Here is a 24,277-nt window from a genome sequence, read left to right on the forward strand (position 1 = left end):
CAGTTGCAACACTGATGTGAATGTTCATAATCACTTATGATATTCATAATGCCGTGTTGTGATGAGCATATTTGATGCGCTTTGTGGAACCAGTTTTTAATGTAATACACATACCTTGTGCAGGAATGTACACATTGTGTGCATGACATCATTACGGGTAACATGAACAGGTGTGAATATTCACATTTCTTTACATTCATAACAGTTGTACATGTTCACACCATGTCAATCTTCATGCATGTGAAAGTTCACATCACAACTTATATTCATGTCAACATTGACAACAATAAGGTAAAAACGTCCAACCCATGTGCAAGTTTTCACATAATATGATTCGTTTACGTAAGTGTGAATGTCCACATCATGTATTTATCATTACAACTTTAACAAAAAATCAGTCTCATACAGAAAAAGAAAATGACAACGCAGAACTGAAATACTAAGTTTGCCAAACCATTATTTTGCTTGCCAACACAACACAATCTTATTTCAGAAATGAATATAAGAATCCAATGTAAAACACAACGTTAAAATGAAAAATGTACATCCTATATCGGCTCCCTGCATGACTTCCAATTATGGCTCCCCAGCTTATCACATCTCCCGCACCTTATTTGCTTAAGTTTCTCACCCCTTGATGGGATCCTATTCTTTTTCGGCCTGCCGGGTGGTCTTTTCACAGTTGGCGGGTATATAGTGAAGTCCATGGGATCAAAAGGCGGCTTCTCCACCGATGGTATAGGGAATATGGCACCCGAATACGCTCCACGATATGTCTGTACATGAAAGTAATGTTCCACACAATCATTGAGATTGTAGCGGCTCTTCTGAATGGCAACAACAGCATGGTCACATGGGAATCCGTTGATTTGCCATTTGAAGCACGAACATGTACGCCTCGCAACATCAACAGTAACAGATGGTATCGAATGAACTTCAAACACATTCTCATTGGATTTGCTAACTTGCCAAGACCTGCTGTGATTGAACGAATCCATAAGCCTTGTTTCAAATGTAGGACAAATAAGCTCATTCCATTTGTTTGCTTGGTCACGCCGTGCAGACATTTGCCACATCAACTGAGTACGAATTGTGTCCACCATTTGAGTGATAGGAAGATTACGCGATTCTTTAATCCAGTTATTAAATGACTCCGCCGCATTGGAAGTCATCTCCCCATAACGCATGCCCCTGCACAATATCACAAACATTTTACAAAACGAAAGTTAACAGGTTTGAACATTCACGTTGAGTGATGTGAACATTAACATCATTCGCAGTGAACATTAACATCAACTTACACAATGCACAGATGTGAACACTAACATCAACTTAAATGACAGAATGATGTGAATGTTAACAACAGCAAAATATGACAACGGATGTGGACATTCACATCATTCAAATCAGTCATTACTAGCAGATGTGAACATTCACATCACTGACATTGAACATGAAACACAATTACAAGATTTTTACAAATCCTAACTGATAATTCACATCGCTACCATTCTGACTTGACCAATGGAACACTTTATGAAACTATTATTACCTGAAGTATGAATTTGCCCAGTGCTCAGGTGCCAAGTCATTGAAAAAATCATGTGCTCGTTGTTTACCCTCCTCTTTTAATTTTGCAAGCTTTTCATGGAACCCTATCACGGTTGGCTCATAAGCACAATCACCTAAACTACTTACTAGGTGATCCCTGAAGCCATTATCAATTCCTTTCATCCGGTCTCTTAAATTGCTCTTCAAGTGTTGTAAGCAATAACCGTGATGAGCCGATGGGAACACTTTCGGCATAGCTTCTAACAGGCCAAGATTACGATCCGAAATAAAAGTAATCTGGCGGTTACCATCAACAACCTTCCCAAGTTCATGCAAGAACCACGACCAATTCGCCGTGGTCTCCGAATCAACAACCGCAAATGCAACAGGAAACAGACCTACAACACAACACCAATATACAACTGTTCACATTATTCCAAATTGAATAGAAAACAATATAAACGAAACAGGTCATGTGAATGTTTACAGCTACCTTGCCCTATTACTATTGTTATTTCTGGATTAAAGTTCATAAACAACAATGATGTGAACATTCACATTAACGCCCATCAATAATTCATTTTTGATTGTTCAGCAATTGATAATGTGAACATTCATAGTACTGTTCATTAACGGATCAACTGACAGTAGTATACACTGATGTGAATGTGAATGTTCACATAACTGTCATTAGCAGGCACAAATGTATAATAATGTGAACGTATCAGTGTAGAATAGTGTGAATGTTCACATTACAGGCATCAGCAGACACAGATGTAAACATTCACATTAGTGCTTACTAATGTCAATGTTCACAGTACATATAATTTCTCCATCACTCATTTGTCCATACTATGCATGTCAATGTGAATATTGACACGAATATAAAGGTAAAAAAATTACTAACCATTGTTTCCGTCTTTTGCCGTTGCCGCCAGTAGCTGACCTTTGTACTTTCCTTTGAGGAATGTTCCATCCAAGAATAATAAAGGCCGACAAGAATTGAACCCAGAAATACACGCAGCAAATGACACAAAGAAACGACGAAACTGTTGACTACTCGCATCATAGTCAATATTGACATAACTCCCCGGATTGTACCGCATCACAACATCCGAATACCACCGCAGCTGGTCAAACGATAATGAGTGATCTCCATGAATACCAGCCTTTGCTTTCTCCACAGCCAACCATACGACATGGTAACTCACATCTAGCCCATAATCCCTCTTCAAAATAGTCACAACATCACACGGCCGAGTCAACGGCTTGTCCCTCACAATTTCAGATATGGTACTCGACACCAAATCTGAACTAACTCGCGGATTCTTCGATGTTCGGACATCCGTACCACACGTATGCACATCACTAAAACTCCTGATGTAGAAAAAATCATTTGCTCGTTGTGCTCTACAATGTATAGCCCACAAGCAGCCCCTCTCCTCCCGCATCGCACACACAGCAGTAACTCTTGTTGTCTCGTTCTTCACGTATGTAAACTGAAACCCACATTGGATGGCGTACTTACATAAAACGTCACGAAATTCTTGTGCACCTCCAGCAAACCGTTGTCCCACATGCGTAATACCATTTGCCCAAGGGGCTGACAACAACACCTTCTCGTTATGGTGGCAAAATCTTTGTAATGCATCAATTTCTTCCTCAACCCCCACACGCACCAATCCCAAACTAGTTGACTGAACACTACCACTTTTCAACTCAACCACAACTTCTACATGTTGTACCCCCATTGATTTAGCAAGCAGTAACATGTTCTGAAATTCTTCCTCATTATCCAAATCACACTTCCTAATCCCAGGTAGTTTACAGAACAGTGAAATAGAACCAGCAGACAACTCATCCCATTTCTCACACAAACACTCCACCAAACGAGAATAACACATTGCGCGGGCAACATTTATTACAGTTGTACTGCAACCATATGTACACGCCAACAGCATAAACGTATCCATCTCCTACAAAAACACAAAAACACAACAATGAACATTAACAAAAATCAATATGAAAATTCACTTTGTGCAAAAAATAGATGAGTACGCGTACAGTTGAAGTGCTAAATCCATACTTCAGAATACGAAGATGTGAACATTCACATTGTTGTTAACAACATGGCAACATTAAGCAAACATCAAAGTAAAATGAGAAAATCAACAATCTTCACATCATATTCGCACGATGTGAACATTTACATTGACACAGACACTCTAAATTATATGACACACACAGAGCCTCATTCAGCAAACATCAATTTCAAATGAGAACATCCACATTCTTCACATAATCCACATTAACAAAATGTTAACATCCACATTGACAAATATACTGATAATCAAATCATCTACAGAGATCCTCATTACGCATGCGTCCAAGTAAAATGAGAACTACACATTTAATCAAAATCGACATGAAAAATCACATTGTGCAAAAAATCAAAAATTACTACGTGTACAGTTCAGGTGCTAAATCCATAATTCACAAATACACAGATGTGAACATTCACATTTATATTAACAATATGCCAAAATTGCAAACATCAAAGTAACAATGAGAACATCAACAAACTTCACATAATATTAAGAAAATCTGAACATTTACATTGAAACATACACTCTGAATTATATCACACACACAGAGCCTCATTAAGCAAACATCAATTTAAAATGAGAACATCCACATTGTTCACATAATCCACATTAACAAAATGTCAACATTCACATTGCCATATATACTGATAATCAAATCATCTACACAGATCCTCATTACGCATACATCCAACTAAAATGAGAACTAACACTGTTCTTCACATAATATGAATGTACTCCCCTCCACATGACCACGTAAGAAGCATATAATTGAAAACCAGCGCATCCAATTCATATCAATCCAAAAACAGAGCATCTGCTTCATCATACAAATGAACTGAACATGTATTCATAATCAAATTGATACTAACCTTAACCTTGCAATCCTACAATCCTCCAGAAAGTCGAATACAACTGATTCGAACTACTTAAACCACAAGGCAAATGTGACAGCCGAACAGCTACCTCTTCGTCATCTTCACTCGCAAACCACAGAACCAGACTAGAACACCAACAACGAAACCCTAACACCACCAATCCTCGAAACGAGTATGCAAAACATAAACGTATCACTTGGAATTGGATTGATGAAGAAAAACGTGAAATGGAAACTGCCAAACTGAATCAGCGAGGAAACAGCCACGTAAACAGCCACGTAATACGTAAATAGGTATAACACTGTACACATATATCTATATATATGGGGGCAAAATAGTCCAGGAAAATATGTTAAATTAGAAAAATGGACCTTATGGAATAAGAAGAAAAGTTTATGGGACTAATCAGGTTATCATATTCTTTTGTGGACCTAATGGGTTATAACAACTCTAGAATAGATTTATCAATAAAAATTCCAAAAAATAAATACACTTAAAAGATATAATATTTATGAGTTTTTTTAAAAAAAAATTCACCAAATATAAAATACACACAAAAAAAAATGAAAATTTCGTATATTTTTGTATTTTGGTATATTTAATAAATTTTAAAAAAAAAAATTTGTAATAATTCTATACATAAGATTAAGTAGATTTAAAAAGGTAAAAAAAATAATTAAAATATTTTGATAAATTATTTAAAATATAAAAATATGAATTAAAAATTTGAAAAATTATTTTTAAAAATTACAGACCAAATAATAATTTTTTTTTATGTAACTGTTATATTACATAAATAAAAAGTGGATCAATATGGTTTGAAGAAATTTTCACCCAGTAGGAAAATCACACGACAGAGAAAAAAAAATACTATAAAACACAGAGAGTAACTTATTTTTATTATTTGCCCAAAAAACAACTTATTTTCTTCTTTTAACTATTAATAAAAACTAGGGGCAAGGAGGGTAATTTGGATCCGGCCCCGACCCACTTGGGTTCGGGCTGGGCCAACCTGTCTTTAGATTGTCCAGGCTCCCGCCTTTTTTTGGGTCAAGCTGAGCCATGGGTCGAAGAGTCTGCCCTGGCTCAAGCCCACTCAAATTAGTGCCTAGGCCACAGGCCTAGCTTTGGTCGGTCTTTTTTTTTTTTTAACAAAAAATAAACAATAGATGTATTATATATATAGATTATTTATGAAGATAAAAAACACAAAAAAAAAAAAACAAACAAACAAAAGAAAAAGTATACTAGAGTATTTTAGTTAGGGTTAATGAGTTGTTTGGTTAGGTTTCATGTGGTGGTATTTAATTATGTATGACTTATATTTTTTTAGTTATGACTAAAAAAGTATGAAATTATATAATTTTTTTCTTTTAAAATGAATAATTTTATATATATCAAAATGAAATGAAATATAACAATCATTAAATTAAATAGATAACATTTATTTAATAAATAATTTTTATTTCAAAATGAAATAAAATATTACAAAAATTTATATCATTAAATAAAATAGATATAAATTATTGATGATGGTTGTCGTGACCCAAACACACCCCTACAAGTTTAGCGTCGTAACCGGCCAGTAATCCGAGATTACCATAGGTCTTCCTATACAAATCAAAATAATTGGGGTTAGCGGAAGCTAAATATAAAAATTATATACAACAAGTAGTCCAATAGGTTATGAATCTATATGAAATAACACATGCACAAAACATTAATTTACCCACCCTGTATTATATACATAACATCTTAAACAAAATCATTCATATACATATACACATATCAAAAACTCAACATCATGATCACAAACTTGACAACGGTACCTAGCCTCAACTCAGAGGCACCAAAATCTCACAGATGGTAGCTCGACTAAAAGATTCCTTCTAGGCTTGCTCTTCACGTCGCTCACATATACATATATATACACACAGTGAGCAAAAGCCTAGTGAATAACATTAAAGTAAAGAGATTAGTGAACGAATTCCAAATATATCATATTTGTAAAACAAATCATAATAAAATCATTCATATATCCGAACATAATAATGGTACATCCAACAGAACATATCATACCATCATCTGACTAGAGTAATCGGTCCCGGACACTGATTATCAAACATAACACCACTTAGTCAAGTGATCTCGTATTCACATGTATGTCATGGACTCACATCAACATGCTGTCCCTCATGACTTGGGACTGTCTTTGGATGCCATGATAGAATTCAAATCGGATATTTGTTCACTTAAGCAAAATAGCATTTCAAAAAACTTAACTTATCAAATAGCATTTCGAATATAATTCATATAAACATATCTTTACAGTAACATTACTCACAGTGTTTGGTCAGATGATAATCCTTGACAACTCAACCTGCAGAAACATAACCAAGCACAACAAAACACATTGCATTCAATTTGTTCAGCCGGTTCATTCATTACTTATTCGCTCGGTTCTTCCTATTCTTTCTTTAATTTCTAGTGTTCGTACAATGCAAACGCATATGAAAAACACTTGAAAACCATGCAAACAGAGGCCCGGAAGTCAGAAATACAGGAAGAAAACAAAACTAAGCCTGCCCTGCTGACCGCATATGCAGTGGCCTGGGCCGCTCGTGTGGTGGCTTGGCCATGCGGCAGGTAAGCAGAATGCAACTTGGTGCAGGGGAAGCTTGGCTGCTCGTGCAATGGCCCAGGCCGCTCGAGCAGTCTGGGTGGAGTAAAATCCAAAAATCTGCTTCACATTTTGAAGCTCAAGTTTTGTACTCTCAACTTTATTTTCATGTAATTCAAAGCCTAAAACTCTTAAAACATGTTGAATTAAACAAATCTTACACGAAACAAAAATCATAACTTCAAATCAAAACTCAATTTTCCATGTAAAGGATCAAAACCTTGAATTGATGTGTAAAATCATAACACAAGCACTTTTGAGTTCCAATCCTCAAAAGCTATGGAGTTTTCTCTTTATATCTCAAGAACCATGCAAGAGAATAAGTGTATGAATAAGAATTTCATGAACTCATGCCATGTATGTCAAGATCTTGAGTTATTTCCTATAAGTTTGCTCTTTTATGCTCATAGATATGTATATCCATGTTAAACTCAAAAACCTAACTCATTGAATGTGAAATCTCTATTTTAAGTCTTGATTTTAACCAATTGAAGAGGTATTCCACAAGTTTTAGTTAATTTATACATACCTTGAGCTAGATTCTTAACTTTCCCTTTCAATTTTCCCAAGTTTCTAAGCCTCTAAGGTGTTCTCGTTCTTTTTCCTATATGAAGCTCTCTCTCTCTCTCTCTCTCTCTCTCTCTCTACGTTTTTGTCTTCAAGAAGAAGATGATGAAGTGTCTAGAATGTTGGAGAGGCAACATTAGCCTTATATAGGCTCAAGAAGCTTAGGCTAAGCACTTGTCATTAACTCCAATTAATTTATTCTAATTATTTGGTTCCGAATCAAATTCTAATTAAACTTGCCAAAGGGTACTAAAAATTATGCTGATCCTAAATATTCATCCTAAATATTCACTCCAGCACCTCTAAGGCCCTCCATTTCAGTTGAAATTTATGATTTCAACAGGTCTTCTTACGAACAACATATATAAATTCAAATCCTTATAATTCACACCATTAGACATACAATTTCACAACAAACACTTAATCAATTAGCACATAAAGATGCAATTAAATGACTAATTAATCAAATGCATGTTTGAGTCGTTACGTTATCCCCACCTTAGAAAGTTTGGTTCCCCAAACTTGTCTTACCACATCACAAATCAAGTTCGGGTCCCGTTTATGATTTTGTTGTCCCATTGCTTAACTAATTCCACCATTTATACTGCAATACAGAAGGTCGATCAATTTTTTTTCCCATATTCAAAACCAATGATCACAATAATCTGGCAAGTAAACAAGTGAAGCTTCTCATTCCTTCCCAGAATTTTAATAACAAGAGGCGGCACACTCCCACAAAGATCCATACAAGTCCTGAATGTCATACACGTTAGTCATTTATGTAGTTCAGTCAGTTGGCATAAGTAAATTATAGTAATTTCATTCACGGTCTCATAATTTCCATTCGATGAACATATCCATCCGGATTCCAAAACTTCAAGAGGTAGTCGGTAGTGTAACAAAGAAATCTCTATTCGCACTTAGTCTCAGAGACAAGGCCAATTCAACAACAAACAAATTCTTAACTTTACTCAAAATCCTAAACAGTTTTTACCAGCAAGTATCCATACAATGGCGTTATTCTGTACAAGCAATTGATAGAAGGTTTCACAAGCATAATGGGAGTAACCATCTTTAATCCATCACAATATGTCAAAAGAAGTCATGGTTCACAATGTATTCAACAACTCCATATCACAGCCAATCATAGTGTGCTCCAATGTCTATCTGTTTTCAACATAGTTCAAATTATCGTGCATAACAGTTCATATTGAATTGTCTAAATTCAGTATGAAGGATCAACCTAGCAAATGCTCAAATTCATAACTCCAAATATTTTCCATAGCATAGGTGAATTGTCAAATGCATAGAGTTTCAAAGCATTTCATATGATTTACACTAGCCTATAAGTCTTAAGCTCCTTCGTTAACTACAGTTCGATTCTGTCATGTTTCATTGCATACTCACAACCCTTCAAAGATTTTTATATTCAAATAAACAAGTCAAATGTAACATATCGATTCTAATAAGATTCCACAAATCAATAGAAATCAAAGTATAAGGCATAGATTCATATTTCTAATAATTCAATGAGTTCAGTCAACATGTTCACCATTTATATCAAGTCAAGGAGTGTACGAGGCTCGCACAAACTTTCACATAAAATTTGGCACATAATTAAGGAAATACTTGCATCAGTTGTCTCAGTGTTCTGGGTCTTTTCTGAAATTAGGGTGTAAACCCTTCCTTGACTGAGATTATTCCCTTCGGGAGTAGAAGTTGCAGTTGTCCTTGGTGTCGTTGCCAATCCAACCCCACTAGTAATAAGTCTATCATTGTTTAGGTGAGCTTATGGAAAAGATTTAGCTAAGTGACCCTTTTTTCCACATCTAAAACGGGCTCCAAATAGGCAGCGACAAATACCCCAATGTTGTTTCCCACACTCCCTACAAGTAGGTATGCCCATGTTTCCACTGTTTCCCCAACATGTGTTGTCAAAAGTTCTTGCATTTGATTTTTTAGTCACGGAGGTCATTGAATCACCAGTCAGTTCAACTTTCTATTTCTTTTTTTTCTTACTCTCTTATTCAGTTGATGATATTGACTTCTTCAACGCGGCAATATTGGCTTCGGACATCAAGGCTCTATCAAGGACATCCACATACTTTGGCAATTTCAACACATTTACACGGTCACGTACATCAACATCTAATCTGCCCTCAAATTTTCTTGTTTTTTTGTAATTAGTGTTAACCATATGGGGTGCACATTAGGCCAGTTCAGTAAATTTTGCCTCGTACTCAGCCACAGTCATGTAATCTTGTTTTAATTGTTCAAATTCAAATACCTTCTTGTCTGGGATGCATTGAGGAAAGTACTTTTCATAGAAAATGTCTCTGAATTGATGCCATGTCAAGTCTCCATTCCCGTCTTGGACAAGCATCCACTATCTCATTTCTTATTTTTTCAAGGTAAATGTTGCCAACAAAACTTTATGTGCTTCAGTACGCGGAAATATTTCAAATATCTTTTCAGTTTCAAGTACCCAAGCCTCAGCTTTTAGCGGTTCCATACTCCCCCCCCCCCAAAAAAAAAAAAATTCTAGTGGCTCCATTTTCTTGTATTTCTGTGTAAGAGCAATGATGTCATCATTATTTGGCTCAAATTGAACCGGAGGCAACGGAAGAGGTAAGGGTTGTTGTCTTTGCTCTTGTTGTTGTCTCACTAGTTCAATTAATACTTCATCCATTCTTTCTAACCGGTCTATTCTTGCATCTGAAGATTCAGTTTCATCTATATATCTTGTATTCTCCATTGGTCTATATGTAAACAGAGTAAAACTAATCATAGGAGAATAATGTTGATAGATTTCATGTTCACAGAAGCCACACACTCCATATTGAAATCACAATTACACATAGCTTTTTTATTCATACTCATAAGCACACATGTATATATAACTTTCATTCTCATGTTTGCATAAAGACCATGAATTCACATCTTAACTCACACACTTGTAACACAATGCAAATATTCCTAACTCCTTTCTAGATTTCCTATTGCTCAATTGGACATATGTGTGGGTAAATTAACTCGTGCTCTGATACCATTCTGTCACGACCCAAACTCGCCTTATAGGTTTAGCGTCGTAAACGATCAATAATCCAAGATTCCCAAAGGCCTTCCTGTACAAATCAAAATAATCGAGGCTAGTAGAAGCTTAATATAAAAATTATATACAACAAATAATCCAATGAGCTGTGAATCTATATGAAATAACACATGCACAAAACGTTAATTTACCCACCCTGTAATATGTATATAACATCTTAAACAAAATCATTCATATACATATACACATATCAAAAACTCAACATCATGATCACCAACTTGACAACGGTCTTCTAGACCTAGCGTCAACTCGAAGGCACCAAAATCTCACAGATGGTGGCTCGACTAAAATATGCCATCTAGGCTTGCTCTTCATGTCGCTCACCTATACATATATATACACACAACGAGCTAAAACTCAATGAATAACATTAAAGTAAAGGGGTTAGTGAACGAATTCCAAATATATCATATTTGTAAAACAAATCATAATAAAATCATTCACATATCATGTAAGAGGGGTTAACATGAGCCCACTAATTAATTGGGCCCAATCGAAAAGCTTAAAAATCCGTGAGCTTGGAGAAATTATTGCTAAATGGGCCAAGTGAATTCTATTGAATGGGCCCACAAAAAAGTCAACAAATTGGGCCGAAGAGGATACATTACAAGCATATATCTTTAAAGAAAGCCCAACAATCCCATTCGAGGAGGTCCAGAACATACGGGTGTCCGAGGAGGTTAACCGTTGTTTTCAGAAAAGATTAAACCCTTGAAGGAGATCTATTCTTCGAGGTATTGGCTTAGTCTTGAAAGGGTTCAGAACCACGAACCTAGAGATCTATTTGAACTCGGACTTGAAAGGGTTCGAGTCTGTGAACCTAGAGATCCGAAGCGCTTGGCTTCAAACGGATTTAGACACAATCTAGAAGTCTCTCCGTTAATGAGTCCTAGAACACTTGCGGGCTCGAAGCTTTCCGGGATCTACGCACCAGAACCATAGGCGTAACGGAATCCGAACAGAGGACCCGATCCCAAGGACGGTGAGTGGAGATAAATTCACTCTTCGGTTAAACTAGCCTATACCCGGGTCGAGGTGACACGATCTAGGGGGTCTCTGAAACTCAACAATATTTGCAGTAGGACGTTCTCTTGAACTACCCCTGACCCTTCTACTGCAGAACGTCCTCTGGGACTACCCCTGACCCTTTGGGATGATTGGGGATCATTGGTTAGATGTGGCTAAGAAAAAGGGTTCACCGAGAGGTTGATCTCCTCTTTAGGGTTTTCCTCATCCTTGGAGATGTCACCTCATTGGACAAGGTAGTTAGAGGGAATATTCCCCATGTGCCTTGTACATGGGCTCCATCCTACATCATGAGGTGCCTGTAAATAGCACCTACCCACAAGGGATGTGTTTTGGAAAGACTACTCTTGGAAAAGAACTAATTTCCCTTCTCCGTTATCTACCTTGAGAGTGAAAGTTGGAGATCCATGGGAGAGCCTTGCTATTATTCTCTCTCTAACTACTTTGCCTTCTTTTTCATCCAATCTCTTATCTCTATCATCTCTTTACTATTGTGTTCTTAGTTGTGACTGTTGAAGAATCTAAGCCTCTCATCATTTCTAGAGAATTCGAGTTTTCTTCGAAGATCTTCAAATTTTCCAACAACATTCGTGAACCCTCTCATACATATTCGAACATAATCCAACAGAACATATCATACCGTTATCCAACTAGAATAATCGGTCTCGGACACCTATTATCAAACATAATGCATTTAGTCAAGTGATCTCGTATTCACACACATCAACATGCTGTCCCCCATGACTTGGGACTGTCTTTGGATGCCATGTGTAGACACCCCATTTTTGACCGACCTTAAGATTCAGAGGTCATCGATTGAGCGCTCGGTGATCGCGCATGTTGTGCTCGTTCTGAGGTTTCGGAGTTTCGGCTGAGAGCCTTACCCCCGGACTTCAGGACCAATTTGTGCCTTACCTCAGTTTGTGAACCAGGTCTTGTTTTCTCTTCCCGAAAGGAGGGAGAGGTCTTGTAGACCATCTCTCAGTGGCTGTAGGCTACTTTTCGTGGTCGTAGACCACTGTTCCCGTTTGGAGACCAGTTTTCGATTTTCGTAGCCGTCGGCCGTGAGCCTCCGTTCGAGACCGCTTAACTTTCTCCGTTTGCTCCGATTTTTGGCACACACCTTGTTTCCTCTCTCTAGAGGAACACTGTGGCCCGAGAGACCACCTTTGTGGTCGCACGCCACTTTCGATGCTTAACGGCCTATTTTCGAGGCGTCCGGCTGCGCGTTTTGACCCCCGAACTCTCGTTTTGCATCTGTCTTGGTTCATTTTTGGCATGGACCTTATTTTCATTGTTTGGAAGGTGTTACAAGGGTGGGAGACCACCTTTTCTCCTTAAAGATCACTTTTCTACCGTCGGCCGGCTTTCTTGATAGGTAACTGGTCTCCCTCATTTTTGGGCCACAATTGCTGGTCTCCCACAACACCACTAGCTTGCATTCAGTTGGGAGACCACCAAATGGGGCTGCCGACCACCTTTCATGGAGTTGGACTTTTTGAATTGGCTGGCCGACCACCTGAACTAGTCAGCCCCTTTCCTCCTTTTTTGTCTCAGTGAGTTGATTCCAGCTGTGCCAGTTGGGAGGCACAGACTGCATCCTCCATACACGTGTATGGAGGATCTTGGCCCTTGTTTTTTAGCTTCTTGGAGAAGCTTTGGTTTCTTTTGGCTATAAGAGAGGCCCTCCTTTACCTTGGTTAGGGTTCAGAAAATTGGTCTAAGGCAAAACATATATCCCTCTCTATATCTCACCATTTTGGCTCCAAAAGTGCATAGTTCTTGACCCTTTTACACTACACCTCATAGCCATACACTTCCACCATTGCTTTGAGGTCTTTGGAGGTCATTTTTAGAGGCTAAAGGTCTGGTTTTTGGGTCCAGAAGTTGCTGTCCTTTTGTGCTACAAGGGTAACACACAATTTCCCTATTTTTAGCATTACTTTGCTCCATCTTTTATCCATACTTGCAAACATTTTCGAGTTTGGTGTAAACTGAAAAAAAAATTATTTTGAGGTCCTTAACATGTTTGTTTAAGATCATTTTCCTGTTGGGGGTCATCTACCCCCTTGCATGCTTCATTTCACCTTGTTTTGAGCCATGCCTTAGGGCCTTTGTGTTGAGCTTTGTTTGGCCCTTTAGCCACTAAAATCCAACGGATTTTCAGTGGTTGGGATATGGTTTTGAGGGCCAAAATCAGAGATGGGTGACCCTCTCTCTTGTTGTTTTGTTTACTAGCATTTTTGGCCTTACAAAGGAGCCCTCATTTGCACACCTCCAAGCCTTATTTCAGGCCCTTTTCAGTGACTTTTAGAACCTGCATAGGCTCTGTCCAGAGTTGGTTTTGTCACCTTGGGTGCGTCTCTTGCATGTGTGGAATAACCCCTCTTATAGCCTATCAAAGGAGCATGTCATTCTTGCATGCATTGACCATGTTTCAATGAGTTTTTGGACTTTATTTGGCATGTCATATACCTTTGAATTTTTCTGATTTAGTGACCTCTTCAATGCTTCATATACTTGTAGTGCAAACCCTCTTCACTAGCTTGTATTACATGCTATTTTGATCTTTGATTCTAGCACTTTTTTGCCATGCCTTAAACTGATTTTGTGCATGTTTTGGACTGCCTTAGATCTGTTTTTATGCCTCATGGTCGAACGATGCTTGCTATGGATGGTTGTAGTGTAATACCCTCGCCTAGCCTTGAGTTTTGAAGCCTATTGCATGCTTATACTGAGGTGTTTTCATGTTTTGGGGCCATTGAGCATGTCATTTCAGAGCCTATACTTGTCCCATATTCCTTTGTTTTCCACTCTTTAAATGCGTTTGAGAGTCGTGCTTGTGTGCCTCGTTTTTGGACCATTGCATGAGCTTCATTTCCATGCCTTTCGAGCCATCATTTTAAACCATTTTCCCACTGTCTTGGACCTGCCTAGGGTCTGTTTGGGGTTGGTTTTTCCATTTGTGCATTGCTTTCTGTACCTCTACTATAATGCGTTTCACTAGTTTCGGTATTCATGCCACCTAGCATGCATTGTGTGACGTGTTCGCACAATTCGGGACCATCTTGTATGTCATTTCAGAGCTGAAAAATGTGTGTTTGTATGCCATATTTCATCCCTTGCCATGCTTTGGTAAAGTTGCATTTGGTGCCTTAGGTTTGGTTCCTTGCATTTGTGCATGTTTGCATGTGTTTTGTTGCCTAATTTCATCATGTTTGGCCACTAATTTGAGTGTGGCTGAGGCCCATTCATTCTAGTTTAAGTCCATCTTGCATTGTGTGTGCCATGTCCATGTTGTCGCATGCTTGATCGTCGCATTGTATATGCCTTGATTATGCCTTTGTGTATGTCCATCTTCGTATGTGCATTGTGTATGCCATATAGCGTCATGTGCATTGAGTATGCCATTCGTAGTACATAGCATTGCGTATGCTAGTTGCACCTTTGCATGTCATTCCTTGCATGTTTGTATGCCTTGGTTGCATTTCGTTTAGGATTGCATGCTAATTGTTGCATTATATTTGCATGCCATGTCATTCTAGTTGTTGCATAGTGTTTTGAGTAGGGTTTAGTCCAAACACGAGAAACGAGAGACATTTCATACTCAAAGTGACGAAACGTGCTTTGATTCTCGGTCGCCGACACTCTTGCTTACCCATGATGGAGTTTAGGCCTTGTTGTGTTTATATGTGCATTCATTTTACATCGAGTCGTGCAATCCGACTCCTCTGCCATCATGCATCGAGATACGTGATTGGTGGCACGAGGATCGAGGACTACACTCCCTAGAGCTTATGCAATGACGAGGAGAGTGGTCGTGCATACATATGTTGAAAATACTTTGCCATGCCCCTTTCTTGCTCTCTGTTGCAGCAAACCGAGAACCAGCAGCAAAAACTGCTCAGTACTATCCCTACAGCATGGTGGAGTTTCAACCTTCTAGAGTTCTGAACAGTATTCTGGGACCAGTTGCAAACAGAGGCAAATCGGGGCATCGCGATGGATTTTTTGGCAAGACGACTCGAGCATGCATGTATTCCTTATCATTCAAGACCGAGCTGAGGCAGTCCATTTCATATGTTTTGCATGCTAACTTATTTATTTTAGTTAATTTGTTAATTAATTAGGGGTTTGTAATAATTAGCTGTAATTCGTTATTCATTCGGTTGTGTATTATTTATTCGAACCCTCCGAGGAAGGCAATGTTGTAATAAGTGTGCGTGTGTGTGATGTATGTCTTCCAACCCCACGTCTTTCTCCCTTTTATTTACTAGCTTATGATGGTTAGTTTTAGGGCACGTTTAAATTAGTATCCTTATGCTCGTATGTTTGCATCCATTCATCTGTTTTGCATGCACCGGGCTCGGCGCATCATGCTAACTGCATTGTATTTCAATTCCAAGTTGAATACATGTATCGATTGTTGCATCTCATATGCTATCTTAGAATAGCCGAGCCTATTGTAGTTGCATTTTTGCATGTGTTGCATTAGGCATTCTTAGTATAGTTAGGATTCATGCATGATTTCTAATTAGCTTCTTTCTTTGGCTCGGAGTATTTGGTAAGTGTTTATGCTTTAGCATCCTTGCATGCGTGTGAGTGACTGCCATGATAGCATACTTGCCATGAGACTATGTGTTTATGTGATATAATTGCCTGAATGCCTGTGGGTGAAGGTTGGGTTGCTGAATTGGAATGATTCGTCGAAACCCGTGTTTTAGCCTACTTGCAAGTAGCAAACTTCAATCCATTTTCAAAACAAATGGATATGCGATGTTTTGTTCCAACTTAGGCAATCTGGTCTATACTTGTATGCTGTGTGCATCACATAGTAATTCTAGGCTAATAACCGGAATAAGAACACATAATATTTTCAAAACTCGATATCATGGTTAGTAGAGGCCGATCTTTGATCGGGCGAGCGGGAGTGCTCACGAAGTGACCTTCCCCAATCGTACCCAAGTTCCCGAGCCGAGGCAACTTTGGTGATGATGGACACGTGGCCTTAGGCACGAGTCAGGGTTTCCTAAATTCCCCCAAAATAAAATATTTAAGTGGCGACTCTATACCTGGCAAAGCAGTCCATGTTTGGCACTTCTTTCTAAAAATCAGCTTTTCAAAACAATTTGCCAGATTTGGACTCTTTGATGATTCATCGGTCTTGCATTGCACTCCGCGAGATTAGATACAGGACCGTGACATTTGAGTCCTAGCTGTAGTGAGCCCAATAAACAAAACGGGATATTTCCCGGGACGTTCGAGAACGTCTACACCATGACAGATTTCAAATTGGATATTCATTCACTTAAGCAAAATAACATTTCAGAAAACATAACTTATCAAATAGCATTTCGAATATAATTCATATAAACATATCTTTACAGTAACGTTACTCACAGTGTTTGGTTAGATGATACTCCTTAACAGCTCAACTTGCAGAAACATAACCAAGCACAACAAAACACATTTTATTAAATTCATTCAGTCGGTTCATTCGTTACTTATTCGCTCAGTTCTTATTATTCTTTCTTTAATTTCTCTTGTGTTGATGTAATGCAAATGCATAAGAAAAACACTTGAAAACCATGGAAACGGAGGCCCGGAAGTCAAAAATATGAGGAAAAAAACAAAACTAAGCCTGCCCTGCTGACCGCACGTGCGGTGGCCTGGGCCGTTCGTGCAGTGGATCTGGCCGCTCGTGAGATGGCTAAGCAGAATGCAACTTGGTGTAGGAGAAGGTTGGCTGCGCATGTGATGGCCCAGGCGCTCGAGCGATCTGGGTAGAGTAAAATATGAAAATCTGCTTCACATTTTGAAGCTCAACGTTTGCACTCTTAACATCATTTTCATGCAATTCAAAGCCTAAAACTCTTAAAACATGTTGAATAAAACATATCTTACTTGAAACGAAAATCATAACTTCAAATCAAAACTCAATTTTCCATATAAAGTATCAAAACCTTGAATTGATGTGTAAAATCATAATACAAGCACTTTTGAATCCCAATCCTCAAAAGCTATGGAGTTTTCTCTTTATATCTCAAGAACCATGCAAGAGAATAAGTGTATGAATAAGAATTTCATGAACTCCTACCATGTATGTCAAGATCTTGAGCTATTTCCTATAATTTTTCTCTTTTATGCTCATAGATATGCATATCCATGTTAAACTCAAAACCCTAACTCATTGAATGTGAAATCTCCATTTATGTCTTGATTTTAACCAATTGAAGATGTATTCCAAGAGTTTTAGTTAATTTATACACACCTTGACCTAGATTTTTGACTTTTCCCTTCAATTTCCCCAAGTTTCCAAGCCTCTAAGGTGTTCTCATTATTTTTCCTCTTTGAAGCTCTCTCTCTCTCTCTCTCTCTCTCTCTCTCTCTCTCTCTCTATGTTTTTGTCTTCAAGAAGAAGATGATAAAGTGTCAAGAATGTTGGAGAGGCAACATTAGCCTTATATAGGCTCAAGAAGCTTAGGCTAAGCACTTGTCATTAAATCCAATTAATTTATTCTAATTATTTGGTTTCGTATCAAATCCTAATTAAACTTGCCAAAGGGTACTAAAAATTATGTTGATCCGCTTTGGTTTCCAGTGCCTCTATGACCCTCAATTTCAGTTGAAAGTTATGATTTCAACAAGTCTTCCTACAAACAACAAATATAAATTCAAATCCTTATAATTCACACCATTAGACAAACAATTTCACAATAAACACATAATCAATTAGCACATAAAGATGCAATTAAATGGCTAATTAATCAAATACATGTTTGGGTCGTTACAATAGTAGAGTAATTGCATCACTATAGGTTAAGTACATCTCAACTAGGTTGGCACTTATTAGCCTACCAATCATTTGCATTATACTCCACCTCAATAATCAAATAAAAAATTACAAAATGAAATAGTGAAGAAAAAAAAAAGTTGTTGATCTATCATCGAAAGAGGCAAACAATTCACTTGCATTGCCCGAGGATATATCATCCAAATCACTTTGAATTCTGTCATTTTCACTATAATTTTATCTTCTCATTTGCATGTGCATATGATTTCTGGATATCATCAATGCCTTAACCATTTGAGGTGTAAGCATGCTACAGTAATTGCTCAATACTCGTCCACCTGCACTAAAAGCCATTTTAGAAGCAATTGTAGAAATAAGAACAGTTAGTATATCACAGGCTATCTGTTAAAGTATAGGCCACATAGGTTCATTTTGTTTTTACTAATCCAAAATATCGAAATCTTCGCTATCATCCACTGGTGGGCTATCCAAATAGTATTGTAATTCAGAACTACTTACGCTTGTATGTTGAGATATTCTTTTACTTTTTATTGTTGAAAAAACACTTAATCTTCTGCCTTGAGATGAGGCTGGTGTAATGTATGTAGGTGTATTTGCAGATATAGCCATCCTATAAATAATTTTTTGCATGTTTTCATAATAGGGGTAAGTTATTCTTGATGAGCGAAAATACATTCTAAAAATTCTTATAAACAAATTTCTTTACATCTAGGATTAATTATTGTAGATAAACCTAAAAGATGAGGTAATTAATCAAAATATTTATCAAAATTTTCTTTCTTTGCAGTAATAATGGCTACATAATATTCATTATCCATATATTTTGTGAAAAATTTCATTATTTCTGCTAATATATGTAAAATAAATGGTGAAGTAGTAATATATATATATATATATATATAAGAAAATAATTTTATTGTGGTATCAAAAAAAAATTGTAAAATTTTTATATAAAGTTACTTGGTGCCAATTAAGTTATGTGGGAGTCAGTACTCCTCCTATTAATATTGTTACAAAATAAATTTATTATTTTTCTTTGTTTACGAGCCATCTTTAACATATTGTACGTTGAATTACGTCTGCTTTCTATATCTAAAATTAATTTTTTTAAATGACATACCTTCTCGTTGACAATTTTTTATGTATTCCAAAATTCGATTAGCAAAAGATATAATAGTAAGAGCTGTGTTTTTTATTACCAGTACAGAAGTCTCATATACATGCATAACTTCTTTAACAATCAGATTTAAAATATAAGCTCCACAATGAATATGAAATAAATCACCATCAATAAGTAATTGTAAAGTTGATTTCAAATGAGTTACAGTCTGATTATAATATGTTGCATTATCTAAACTAATAGTAAATATTTTATTTACAAAGTCCACTTATATAATACATTTCTTATTTCTACCCCTAGTAAATGACCAACGTATGGAAATTCAACTAATCTAAATGAAATAATTCATTTATTTAATTTCCAATCACTATCAATAAAATGTGTAGTGATACATTAATATTCTAAACCATTATTTGATCACAAATCAGATGTTAACAAACTCTTCCATTCAAATTTTTTAAAATATCAAATAATTCACTTTTAATATCCTCAGATTTATTTAAAACCCTATTTCTAATAGTATTTCTTAAAAACCCTTGATATTGCAGTACAAAACCTTCGTGAATCATTCTTAAAAAAATCGAGACATTCATTAATAGTAAAAGGTTATTCTTTTCTAATAATATAATTAACTACAAAATTTTGTGCACGCATAGAATCAAATGAAAATATTTGCAAATTACTAATTGATGAAGCCTCTAATTACATTTGAGTTCTAATATCAGATTGTTGACTTTGTAAATGTCTTTGAGCATGCTTTTTTAGATAGCTAGTACCCTCTGCAGATGAAGCACTAAGTAAATATGCACAATATTTACATTTTGCTTTAAATACAGTTGTATCATCGGGATTAGTTACAAGTACTCTTTCAAAATGCTCCCAAACAATACTAGACATGCCCCTAGATGATGATGCTACTATTGGAAGAGGGATATTAGATATAGTAGAAGAAGAATCAATAGATTCATAATGTTATGTATATGCATCAATATCAACATAAACATTATGAATATTAAAATCCATAGTAATATAAGTAAAGTAATATATATGAATTAACAATTAATTAAAATAATGAGTTAACAATAATGAATTTCGGAATAACAACTAATATATGCCACAAAATAATTAACGTAAAAAAATTAGTAACTAATAAATATTAATTCAAATAATTAATGTTACCAACTAGCGCATACAATACAAAAATTAGCTTCTTCTGATAAAAGTTTCTTTTTGCACAATTGCAATAGCCACTTAGAGATGAGACTTTAAAATTAGTTGAGAGAATTGGGAGTTGAGAGAGAGATTTGTTTGTGAGAAATAAAATGGGAGAGCGGTGTTTATAGGAGTTGGGAGGAGGGAGGGGTTAATTTATAAATAAATAAATAAATAACATTGGTGGCCATTGGTGGGAAACGGTCATTTGACCTTTTTGATTATTTTTTTTTTCAATTTTTTTTACCATTGGTTGGACACAGCGCATTGGCACAGGGAGCCGTTAAGGGCCTAATTGGACCAGATATGGGGGGGGGAAATTAGACCGGGTCAGGCCAACGAACCGAACTGGGTTGCGAAACAAACGGCCCGAGCCCAGAATCTTGGAATGGGCTTGAGCCCAGACCTAGCCTAGCCGCAGGCGGCTTACCGGGCCAGCAGGCCAATTTTACACCTCTATTAGGTGCCTATTAGGGGTTAGGTTGGGGGTGCGTGTTATCACAACACGCTGCTGTGATAGCCACACGACATCATTTTAATAAAAAAAAAAAAATCACATTACACAAAATTCAACAAGACATAAACACATTTGAGGCAACAAAATATTTAGGAAAAATTACAAAACAATCTTAGGTTTGATTATTATAATAAAATAAATTTTAAATTTTTATTTTTTTCAATTTAAATCATAAATTTTTTTTTTAATTCGAATCATTTATATTTTTATTAAGTAAAAAATAAAAACAACAAAAAAAGAGTATTTTAATCATTAATTGAATTTAATGATTAAAATACTATTTTTTCAATGATTTTAATTAACAAAAATAGGCAAATCATTTAAACTGAAAACAAATTAAAAAATTATGATTTAAATTAACAAAATTTTTATAAGAGAAAATTGGTGAGAAACCCACTCTAACAATTGTCTAAGGCATTAGGTCTATAGATATTTTTTATTGGTGAGAGGTCCACCTATTATAAAATAGGAGTTATGCTATTAGCGCCCCATAAATTATTTTGAACCTCCATTTCCTTGGATCCCCACTTACAAATTTTGAAACCCTTAAAATTTCTTCCCCCCCCCCAAATAATACCAAAATTATCTTTGTGAAAATATTTTACCCATTGAATGCACACCCCTCACACCCCAAAAAAACCTCATTTCCAAAAAAACCCTAACAAAGCCCATAAAGAAGAAGAAGAAGAGGCAATGTAATTACTGTCTCTGCTACCTCATCCACCATTGTCACAGTTGGTATGCTCTCTCTCTCTCTCTCTCTCTCTATATATATATATATATAAACATAATTTCTTAGTTTTCTCATAATAATTTCTTCTCTTGCAAAAAAAAAAATTATAATAATTCGTTTAGTTTTTTTAGTAAAACAGGCCCGAACCTATGAATAATGGTCGGTTACCTATTTCCGAACAAATAATAAATGCTCGGTTGCCGGTTCCTGAACAAATAAACGATGTTCGGGCCTATGTTCCCGAATTTCGATCATATGTTCGGGAGTTCAGTCCCAAAAAAATGACGAACCTATTTATTATTTTTGCCATTTTTTTTCAAGAAACTTACCTTTACAAGACCAATCTCCTCTAAGCTAAGAACAACATCAAAGTTATGAAATTTCTCTAAGCTTTTATTATTGTACTCCTCTCATCTTATGAAGTTGTGGTTGCCAGAAAAATTTCCACTCATTGTCATTATCGGAGAAGTTTAAGTACTCAAATGGTTGCTACCGTTACCACCGGAATATTGCCGCTAAAGGGTTTTCAAGGTTTTGAAGGTGGATAGGTTTTGAAGGTGGGATTGGGGAAAATGAATGAGTGGTGATGGAGGTGTGTGCTCTTATAAACCCTAATTCATGATGTAGTGGGTGTGTAGATTTAATTGTGAGATGAGGTGTCCCAAAATTAATGATGTCATTTGTAGTAATTTTATTTGAGGTTATTATTGTAATAAAAAAAACTAAAAATTGAGAGGTCCAAAATAATTTATAGGGTACTAATAGCAGCACTCTAAAATAGTTTGTTGAGAAGTCCTAGAGAACATTTTGTTTTCAATTTTACCCCTTGACTTTTTTATCTGTTTGACTTTTTGTTGACTATCTATTCAAATTTATATCTATTTGGTCAAATTTATATCTATATGTTGAAATTTTTTCCCTATCTGTTCAAAAATTTGCCAATTTGTTTAAATTTTTTCTGTGTAAAGTTCAAATTATTTTTATCTCTTGAAATTCTTATCTGTCAAAATTTTTATCTATTTAATTTTTGTCTAAATAAAACATATCTGTTGAAATTTAACTATTCAAAAATTCTGTCTGTTCAAATTTTTTATTGAAATTCTATCACTTTTTTTTATTATATGTTCATTTTTTTGACCAAGTTTGTTCAACAAACAACAAATTTTCTTTTTATCTATTTAAATTCAACATCTGTCCATCAACAACAACTGATAGATTGAGATATTCATTGTCAAATGGTAATCAAGGTATGACAACAACAACATCTCTCTCTCTCTCTCTCTCTCTCTCTCTCTCTCTCTTACTTTATCTATAAGAATAAACAACAACAACAATAATAATGAACAACTACAACCAAAAAACAAAAAGAAAAAAGAAAAAAGAAAAAAAGAAAGAGAGTAAAGGAGGACATTTCGAGATCTCAGACTAATACTATGTTAGATCTCAACCAAATCTCTGCCAGATCTTCCTAAATTGCATAGATCTACATTGTGTATATAGAAACCAAATCAACCTACATAACCAGTTATACAAATCAAACAATGCTGATTTCCTCGAAAAATAAACATGTCAACACACAAATAAATATGCAAAAAATAATATTAATTTAATTAATTTATTATAGGTGTACGGGGGGCCAAATATCCGACGTTATCTGTATTCCTCGTGTCCAAGTTGCGCCTCACTCCGATCGACTTGAGAACACAATGAATGGTGAGCTACTTGGTGGTGTGCTGCCGGAAAACCCCTCCGACTATCAAGTTAGCACACTTCTAGAGAGAGAAAAGAGATGAGACAATGTGGTAGTTGTGCTCTCACCAGAGGATGTTCCATCTTGACTATGGAAGCACAGCCCTATTTATATAGTTTCTGTCCACGCTTTTGCACCCATTTCTCTTAGGACGCGTAAACCTGCTCTCCTCTCACATTTCCCACGTGTCAACTCCAATACAGCTAAACACCACC

Source organism: Camellia sinensis, chromosome 7, assembly GCF_055761805.1.
Source record: "Camellia sinensis isolate YWXY chromosome 7, ASM5576180v1, whole genome shotgun sequence".
Classification (NCBI taxonomy): domain Eukaryota; kingdom Viridiplantae; phylum Streptophyta; class Magnoliopsida; order Ericales; family Theaceae; genus Camellia; species Camellia sinensis.